This window comes from Hordeum vulgare, chromosome 7H (assembly GCF_904849725.1).
Source record: "Hordeum vulgare subsp. vulgare chromosome 7H, MorexV3_pseudomolecules_assembly, whole genome shotgun sequence".
Lineage (NCBI taxonomy): Eukaryota > Viridiplantae > Streptophyta > Magnoliopsida > Poales > Poaceae > Hordeum > Hordeum vulgare.
In genome coordinates this window covers 476,014,087-476,024,389 of record NC_058524.1, presented here as the reverse complement: position 1 = coordinate 476,024,389, position 10,303 = coordinate 476,014,087, and positions in this window count along the sequence as shown.

Here is a 10,303-nt window from a genome sequence, read left to right as displayed (position 1 = left end):
CAAGCGAGGCTTTAAGCTTGGGGGAGTTGTTACGTCTCCAACGTATCTACTTTTCCAAATTCTTTTGCCCTTGTCTTGGACTCTAATTTGCATGATTTAAATGAAACTAACCCGGACTGACGCCGTTTTCAGCAGAACTGCCATGGTGTTGTTTTTGTGCAGAAATAAAAGTTCTCGGAATGACCTGGAAACTTACGAGAATTTTTTGTGGAATATATAAAAAATATCAGAGAAAGAATCAACTGAAGATACGCTGCCAGTGGGCCTGAGCCCTGCAGGCGCGCCCCCAGGGCGCGCCTAGCAGGCTCGTGGGGCCCACGTGGCTCCCCCGACTTAATCTCCAACTCCATATAACCTCTCTCGCCCAGAAAAAAAAAGACAGAAGAGTTCATCGCGTTTCATGATACGGAGCCGCCGCCACCGCCTGTTCTTCCTCGGGAGGGCAGATATGGAGTCCGTTCTGGGCTCCGGAAAGGGGAAATCGACGCCGTCATCATCATCAACCATCCTCCATCGCCAATTCCATGATGCTCTGCATCGTTCATGAGTAATCTTATCGTAGGCTTGCTGGACGGTGAAGGGTGGGATGAGATCTATCATGTAATCGAGTTAGTTTTGATGGGGTTTGATCCCTAGTATGCATTATGTTCTAAGATTGATGTTCCTACTACTTTGCTATGCTTAATGCTTGTCACTAGGGCCCGAGTGCCATGATTTCAGATCTGAATCTATTATGTTTTCATCAATATATGTGTGTTCTTGATCCTATCTTGCAAGTTGTAGTCACCTACTATGTGTTATGACCCGGCAACCCCGGAGTGACAATAGCCGGAACCACTCCCGGAGATGACCATAGTATGAGGATCCCATGTATTCACTATGTGCTACTGCTTTATTCTGGTTCTCTATTAAAAGGAGACCTTAATATCCCTTAGTTTCGATTAGGACCCCGCTGCCACGGGAGGGTAGGACAAAAGATGTCATGCAAGTTCTTTTCCATAAGCACGTATGACAAAATACGGAATACATGCCTACATTACATGACGAACTGGAGCTAGTTACATATCACCCTATGTTATAAGTGTTACATGATGAATGCCATCCGACATAATTATCCATCACCGATCCAATGCCTACGACCTTTTCCTATACTGGTCCTTGCTAAGTTACTTTACCGCTACTGCTGTCACACTTGCTATACAAATTACTACTGCTACTGTTACCGCCGATACCGTTACTATCGTACTACTTTGCTACTAAAACTTTGCTGCAGATACTAAGTCTTTCAGGTGTGGTTGAATTGACAACTCAACTGCTAATACTAGAGAGTATTCTTTGGCTCCCCTTGTGTCGAATCAATAAGTTTGGGTTGAATACTCTACCCTTGAAAACTGTTGCAATCCCCTATACTTGTGGGTTATCAATGTCCATCTACGAGTGGAGATTAGATCTACATACCCTTGTAGATCGCACAGCGGGAAGTGTTAAGAAACGCGTTGATGTAGTGAAACGTCTTCATGTCCCTCGAACCGTCCCACGAACCGTCCCGCGATCCTTCCCACGATTCGTTCCGATCTAGCGCCGAACGGATGACACCTCCGTGTTCAGCACACGTACAACTCGACGATGATCTCGGCCTTCTTGATCCAGCAAGCAAGATGGATAAGTAGATGAGTTCTCCGGCAGCGTGACGGCACTCCGGTGGTGGTGATGATCTACTCCTGCAGGGCTCCGCCCGAGCTCCGTAGAAATCCGATCTAGAGGTCAAACTATGTGGAATAGGCTAGAGTTGCACGTTGCAAAGTTGTGTCTCAAAAAACCCTAAACCACCACTATATATAGGAGGGAGGGGGAGGGGATAGCCTTGAGGGACAAGGCCCTCAAGGTACGCCGGCCTCCAGGAGGAGGAGGACTCCTCCAATTCGGTTTGGGAAGGAGGAGTCCTCCTCTTCCTTCCCACCTCCCTCTTTCCTTTTTCTTTTTTTCTTTTCTTTTGGTATTTTCTTATGTGGCGCCATAGCCCTCTTGGGCTGACTCGACCAGCCCACTAGGGACTTGTGGCGCCACCCTAGGGCCTTGGTCTCACTCTCGGGTGGGTGGGCCCCTCCCGGTAAACACCCGAAACCCATTCGTCACTCCCGGTACACTGCCAGAAATGCCGAAACTTTCCAGTGACCAAATCAAACCATCCTATCATCAATCTTTGTTTTCGGACCATTCCGGAAACCCTCGTGGCATCCGTGATCTCATCCGGGACTCCGAACAACCTTCAGTAACCACACATATAACTCAACTATACTAAAACATCATCGAACCTTAAGTGTGCAGACCCTACGGGTTCGAGAACTATGCAGACATGACCCGAGACACTCCTCGGTCAATATCCAATAGCGGGACCTGGATGTCCATATTGGATCCTACATATTCTACGAAGATCTTATTGGTTAAACCTCAGTGCCAAGGATTCATATAATCTGGTATGTCATTCCCTTTGTCCTTCGGTATGTTACTTGCCCGAGATTCGATCGTCGGTATCCGTATACCTATTTTAATCTAGTTACCGGCAAGTCTCTTTACTCGTTCCGTAATACAAGATCCCGTGACTTACACTTAGTCACACTGCTTGCAAGGCTTGTTTGTGATGTTGTATTACGGAGTGACAAATCCCAGTCTTGATCCATACTAACTCAACGGACACCTTCGAAGATACCTGTAGAGCACCTTTATAGTCTCCCAGTTACGTTGCGACGTTTGATACACACAAGGTATTCCTCCGGTGTTAGTGAGTTATATGATCTCATGGTCATAGGAATAAATACTTGACACGCATAAAACAATAGCAATAAAATGTCACGATCACATGCTACTTTCATAGTTTGGGTCTAGTCCATCACATGATTCTCCTAATGATGTGATCCAGTTATCAAGTGACAACACTTGCATATAGTCAGAAAACCTTGACTATCCTTGATCAACTGGCTAACCAACTAGAGCCTTGCTAGGGACATTGTTTTGTCTATGTATCCACACATGTATCTATGTTTTCATTCAATACAATTATAACATGGATAATAAACGATTATCTTGAAATAGGAAATATAATAATAACTATTTTATCATTGCCTCTAGGGCATATTTCCAACATAATAGTAGTAGATGCAGGCAAGAGCCGATCTACTTGCTTATGGACGTGATGCCTATATATGTGATCATTGACGTGGATAAATATTTCAAAACTATGCGCGTTTCTATCAATTGTTCAACACTAATTTATTTACCCATCGTATGCTTTATTCGAGAGAGAAGCCTCTAGCAAAAACTATGCCACCCGAGTCTTCACAATTATATTACGAAAACCCTAAAAATATTGCTGCCTTTTATATTCTAGTATATTATTTTTATATTTATATTATCTATCTATTACTACTTAATATTTGTAAGTAACGAGTTCAAGGGGCTTGACAACCCTCTTACCCGCGTCGGGTGCAAGTGTTTTCTCTTTTGTGTGTAGGTGTTGAAGACGGGAATTTGCGTGGTTCTCCCATTGGTTCAATAACCTTGGTGCTCACCGAGGGAAATACTTATCTCCATTGTGCTACATCTCCTCTCCTCTTCGGGGAAAAACACAATGCAATTTATAAGTAGGAGGAAGAATTTCTTGCGCCGCTACGAGGGATACATCATCAAATTCCTATTGGGTTCCTTCATACAAATTATCATTCACTTGTTCTACTTCTTATTTGCCTTTACTTACTTTATTAGTCTCGTTAAAAAATAGTTTTTTACTTTGATTGCAATAATCATGTCATCACACAAAAATAGAAAAATAAAGACTTACAAGTCCATTTAAAGTTTTCTACTTGGATCATCTTCAATACATTTGTGCTCGTCTTGAAACCCTAACTAGCTTAGTTGAGGGAAAATCATTAGATGAACGTGCTTACTTTGTGCATCACCGTTTGTCTTTAAAAGTGAGGGATCGATAGGAGAGGTATCTAGAGGGGGGGGGGGTGAATAGACTACTTGACAAGATTAAAATCCTAGCCTTTTCCCATATTAATGGTTGGCAGATTTTTAGCGATTCTAACAAGTCTAGTGCACCCTACACATGCTAGTCAACATATATGGCAGCGGAAAGTAAAAGACTTTGCACATGTAGTAAGGAGTAGAGTTTAGGAGATCAAACGTAAAAGGTTGACACAGAGGTTTTTGGCATGGTTCCGATAGGTGGTGCTATCGTACGTCCATGTTAGTGGAGACTTCAACCCACGGAGGGTAACGACTGCGAGAGTCCACGGAGGGTAACGACTGCGAGAGTCCAAGGAGGGCTTCAGCCATAAGGAGTCCATGAAGAAGAGGCCTTGTCTATTGCACCACGGCTTCTGTCCACGAAGGACTAGCCTCACTCATGGTAGATCTTCATGAAGTAGGTGATCTCCTTGCCCTTACAAACATCTTGGTTCAACTCCACGACATGAAGTAGGGGGATCCCAAGCGACACCTAACCAATCTAGGAGGCACCACCCTCCAAAAGGAAATAGATGTGGTAGAACAATGAACTCCTTGCTCTTGTGCTTCTAAATATAGTCTCCTCAACACTCAATCGCTCTCTCATAGAATAGGCATGGAGGCTAGAGATCAAGTTTCAAATGAATGGATTGGAATATCTTGATCTCAACACATGAGTAGGTGGCTCTCTCTCAGAAAATGGATCTGGCAATGAAGTGTGTTCTGAGTGCTTTGTCTACGAATGAAAGGTTGGTGGAAGGGTATATATAGACAGCACCCAAAATCCAACCGTTACACCTAAAGTGACCAACTCGGTGGCACCGAAGTCATAAACTCGGTGGTACCAACGTGCACAAAAGGCACCAACTTTTGAATCTCGGTGAGACCAATATACAAAACTCGGTACAACAAAAAAGGTGGCTAACGGTCAGATGGCCCAACTCATCGACACTGATACCCAAACTCGGAAATTCCGATTTTGTGTACCGAGGCAACAGAAGGTTGGTCACCTGAACTCGGTAGCACTGATGCAGAATCGATTGTACCGAAATGGTAGGTTTGGATATGTTTCTGTCTAGGTTAAAAATTGGTAGGACCGAATCTGAAAACTTGGTTGCACTCATTTTGGATATTTGGCTTTGGACAGAAATTTTATGTGGGAAAAATGACTGATTACTTTTGGTGGCTATCTCTGAGCACTTGAGCAAGCAATTCATTTTAATACCTCACCCCCTTTTAATAGTATTGTCTTTCCTATGGACTCAAAAGTGATTTCTCACAAATATAAAATGAAGAGTCTTCTTGCTTGAAGCTTGATCCAATCTTGTTCCTTTCTTGCATCAAGGGGCATCTCCACATAAACCTTTAGCCAATGCTCTCTATGGACTAAACCTGAAATATACTAGGTAAAAGTGTGAATCCAAGAGATAGTGTATGTTGTCATGAATTATCAAAACCACCAAGGGAGCATATGTGCTTTCAAAAAGGGAGACTCTTATGTAATCAATTTTTTTTCATTGCTATGCTTTGAATTTATGCGAAGTACATGATTTTACTTGTTGTTATGAAGGCACTAAAAACACCTTCCTACCAATGTGAGTTTAATGATGATGAAATTTTATCTTCTTGTGCCAAGGGCGTTTATAGTTACTATGTTATTGAACAACCTGAATAATTTTTTTCTTTTAAGGGTGCTTATGAAGTTGCTTCTTTGACTGTAAAGTATGATGCTACTCTCTATAAATCTGAAATTTTTGACATACTTCAATATTGCTATAAAAACTATGCTCCTAATGCCTATGTTAATGAATTTATTGAGAGAATGACTGCTTTTGTGGAAGATAATAATGATATGCAGATCTATAGAAAATTATGATCCCTTTGATTTGATTGAAATATCCCATATTTATGAACGTGATGCTTGCTATTCTTATGGCCCTGATGCCAATATTGATGAGGCTTATGGTGATGAACTCGCTATAGTTCCTTATGTTGAAATTGAATTATTGCTATTGTACCCAAAAAGCATGATTGCAATGATGTTATTATATATTCTATTAATGTTAATTGTGCTAATTATATGCAAAGTTACAAGCTTAGGGATGATAATTTTGTTATGTCCACTACTCATTACAATGATCATGATTGGGGTGACAATGTTTCTTTTGATCTTGAATATTCATTTAAGCCTCATGATGAGTATGTTATTGATAATAATGTTTGGAATGATATTGAAAGTGGGTTTGGAAGAGTGTCAACTTTAGGTAGAAATAACCCCACATATTTGGAGAGTGTTCAGTCTTATGATTTTTTTGATAAAGTAGGTTTGGAGAGGTCATGACTTTAGTTGCTCTTAATCCCACTATCTTGGAAGATTGTAAAACTTTTATGCATGTGGATCATGGAGAAAGTATTTTGTATGATCGCTATATTGTTGAATTTGAAAATGATCCTACAAGTAATTATTATGAGATGGGGAAATATGGTTAAAGAAATTTCCATGCTACTCACTTACCTCTCTTGATGTTCAATTTGTTAATGCTTCATTTTTCATACTTGCATATGCTAGATACTTATTGTCACATCCCTAGTTCTAGCATGCACTAAGGTTCTTGGTTGTGATTGAATCATATTTAAATTTTCTTTAAACCTGAAATGGGATGATCAAAACCCTAGCACTACTAGAATTCTAGTGGGTTCAACCAAAATATTTTTCAATGAACAAAAGTGGCCTTCTAAAATGTCCATCATGTGTGGAAAATGTGGCAACATCAACCAGAGGTGACTTATATTTTTATATGCCATTTTGCTCTTTGAATTAAAGCAATAAATATTTGAATTGGAGTTATAAATAATATAAATAAAATTATACCTCCAATAAATATGAAACTTGGCCAGGGCCTTTGGACTATTTCTGTTAGTGCCCAGAGAAAGCTTCATATTTTTTATAAAATGTTTTCGTGCCTAAACTAAATCAAAATAAACTGAAAAATAGAAAAATAAAACAAACAAAGAAAAAAAGAGGAAGAAGAGTCACCTGGCCAATTTACCTGGGAGGCCCACTGACCCATGCGAGTCATCTCCTACCTCTACCAGAAGGCACAGGCGAAGGAGAGCATGGCGCACGACGTTTGCGGGCGCGCCACGCCACCTGCCTTCCTGTTGTCACGCTGGAGACGAGGATAAGGCCCCATGAGCCATCTACATTGAGCACACCTCCCCTCTAGCTCCTTTCTCCTCTCTCTCTCCCTCCCCTCGCCATGGCCGAAGCTGTTGAGCTTGCGCCATCGTGACAGTCACAGCCACAACCACCTCTAAGTCCCTCCGTTGTATCCTACCGCTGCCCCGTCAAGCACCCCGTCCTCCAGTAGGAGGAATCGAGCCTGGAGTCCCCGAGGCGATGCCATTTTCCCCATCAATGTCGGCCATCGGAATCCGCCGTCGTCGATTCGCCGGTTTCAGCTCGCCACCGACCCAACCGTCAGCGCCATCAGCTCCGGGGTGAGCTACGATTCCTTTTCCCCCTTGCTCCCGTCGTTTTCCTCTCCTCTAGGCCGCTAGCCACCAAGCCGGAAGCTCCTGCTGTCGGCGACATGGCTGCCATGGCCAGAGCACCTCCCTGATATGTCTCCATCGTATCTACTTTTCCAAACTCTTTTGCCCTTGTTTTGGACTCTAATTTGAATGATTTGAATGGAACTAACCCGGACTAACGTTGTTTTCAGCAAATTGCCATGGTGTTGTTTTTGCGCAGAAATAAAAGTTCTCGGAATGACCTGGAAATTCACGAGGATTTTTTGTGGAATATATAAAAATACTGGCGCAAGAATTACCTCGAGGGACGGAGCCAGGAGCCCACAAGCCCAGGAGGCGCGCCCCCTGGCCTCGCCTGGCAGGCTTGTGAGGCCCTCGTGGCTCCGCTTCCTCCAACTCCAGCTCTATATAGTCTCTCTCGCCCAGAAAAATTAAGAGAGAAGAGTTCATCGCGTTATACGATACGGAGCCGCCGCCACCACGTGTTCTTCCTATGGAGGGCAGATCTGGAGTCCGTTCTGGGCTACGGAGAGGGGAAATCGACGCCGTCGTCATCATCAACCATCCTTCATCGCCAATTCCATGACGCTCTTCGCCGTTCGTGAGTAATCTCATCGTAGGCTTGCTGGACGGTGATGGGTCGGATGAGATCTATCATGTAATCGAGTTAGTTTTGATGGGGTTTGATCCCTAGTATCCATTATGTTCTGAGATTGATGTTGCTACTACTTTGCTATGCTTAATGCTTGTCACTAGGGCCCAAGTGCCATGATTTCAGATCTGAACCTATTATGTTTTCATCAATATATGTGTGTTCTTGATCCTATCTTGCAAGTTGTAGTCACCTGCTATGTGTTATGACCCGGCAACCCCAGAGTGACAATAGCCGGAACCACTCCCGGAGATGACCATAGTATGAGGAGTTCATGTATTCACTAAGTGCAAATGCTTTGTTCTGATTCTCTATTAAAAGGAGACCTTAGTATCCCTTAGTTTCCATTAGGACCCCGCTGCCACGGGAGGGATGGACAATAGATGTCATGCAAGTTCTTTTCCATAAGCACGTATGACTATATACGAAATATATGCCTACATTACATTGACGAACTGGAGCTAGTTACAAATCACCCCATGTTATAACTGATACATGATGAATGTCATCCGACATAATTATCCATCACCAATCCAATGCCTACGAGTCTTTTCCTACTGGTCCTTGTTATGTTACTTTACCGCTACTGTTGTCACTGCTGCTACTGTTACCGTTGCTACCATTGCTATCACACTACTTTGCTACTGAAACTTTGCTGCAGATACTAAGTCTTTCAGGTGTGGTTGAGTTGACAACTCAACTGCTAATACTCGAGAATATTCTTTGGGTTCCTGCTACGGCAACAAAAGTTCTTTCCCAGCAATGGTGCCAGAAATTCTTCTGTCGTCTATTGAGCTTGCGTTGTTTTTTCCCTTGAAGAGGAAAGGCGATGCAACACAGGAGCAGTAAGTATTTCCCTCAGTATGAGAACCAAGGTATCAATCCAGTAGGAGAATCTCGTCAAGTCTAGAGTACCTGCACAAACACAAACGAGCTTGCACCCAACGCTATAAAGGGGTTGTCAGTCCCTTTAAGATTGATTGCAAAGTGAGATCGGAAGGCGGAAAGTGCAACGAAGAAAAAGTGTAAGGTTGAAAATATGGTGTGGAGTAGACCCGGGGCCATAGTGTTCACTAGAGGCTTCTCTCAAAATAGCAAGTATTACGGTGGGTGAACAAATTACCGTCGAGCAATTGATAGAACCACGCAAAGTCATGACGATATCTAAGGCAATGGTCATACATATAGGCATCACGTCCGAGACAAGTAGACCGATACTTTCTGCATCTACTACTATTACTCCACACATCCACCGCTATCCAACATGCATCTAGTGTATTGAGTTCATGACGAACAGAGTAACGCCTTAAGCAAGATGACATGATGTAGGGATAATCTCAAACCAATGATGAAAACCCCATCTTTTTACCCTTGATGGCAACAACACGATGCGTGCCTCGCTACCCCTTCTGTCACTGGGTGAGGTCACCGCACGGTATGAACCCAAAACCAAGCACTTCTCCCATTGCAAGAATCATATATCTAGTTGGCCAAACAAAACCCACAACTCGAAGAGAATTACAAGGATATGAAATCATGCATAAGAGAGATCAGAAGAAACTCAAATAAGATTCATAGATAATCTGATCATAAATCCACAATTCATCGGATCTGGACAAACACACTGCAAAAGAAGATTACATCGGATAGATCTCCATGAAGATCATGGAGAACTTTGTATTGAAGATCCAAGAGAGAGAAGAAGCCATCTAGCTACTAGCTATGGACCCGTAGGTCTACGGTGAACTACTCACGCATCATCGGAGAGGTCATGGTGTTGATGAAGAAGCCCTCCGTATCCGAATCCCCCCTCCGGCAAGGGACCAGAACGTGCCCCAGATGGGATCTTGCGGAGACAAAAGCTTGCGGCGGCGGAAAAGTACTTTCGATGATCTCCTGATTTTTTCTGGGATTTTAGGGAATTTATAGGCGAAAGTCCTAGGGCAGAGGTGGCCCAGGGAGCCCACAGGCCACAGAGGCGCGGGCCCCCTGGCCGCGGATAGGGGGCTTGTGGGGTCCCTGCACCACAGGCCACAGAGGCGCGGGCCCCCTAGCCGCGGATAGGGGGCTTGTGGGGTCCCTGCAGGCCCCGTGCCCTGATTCTCAGGC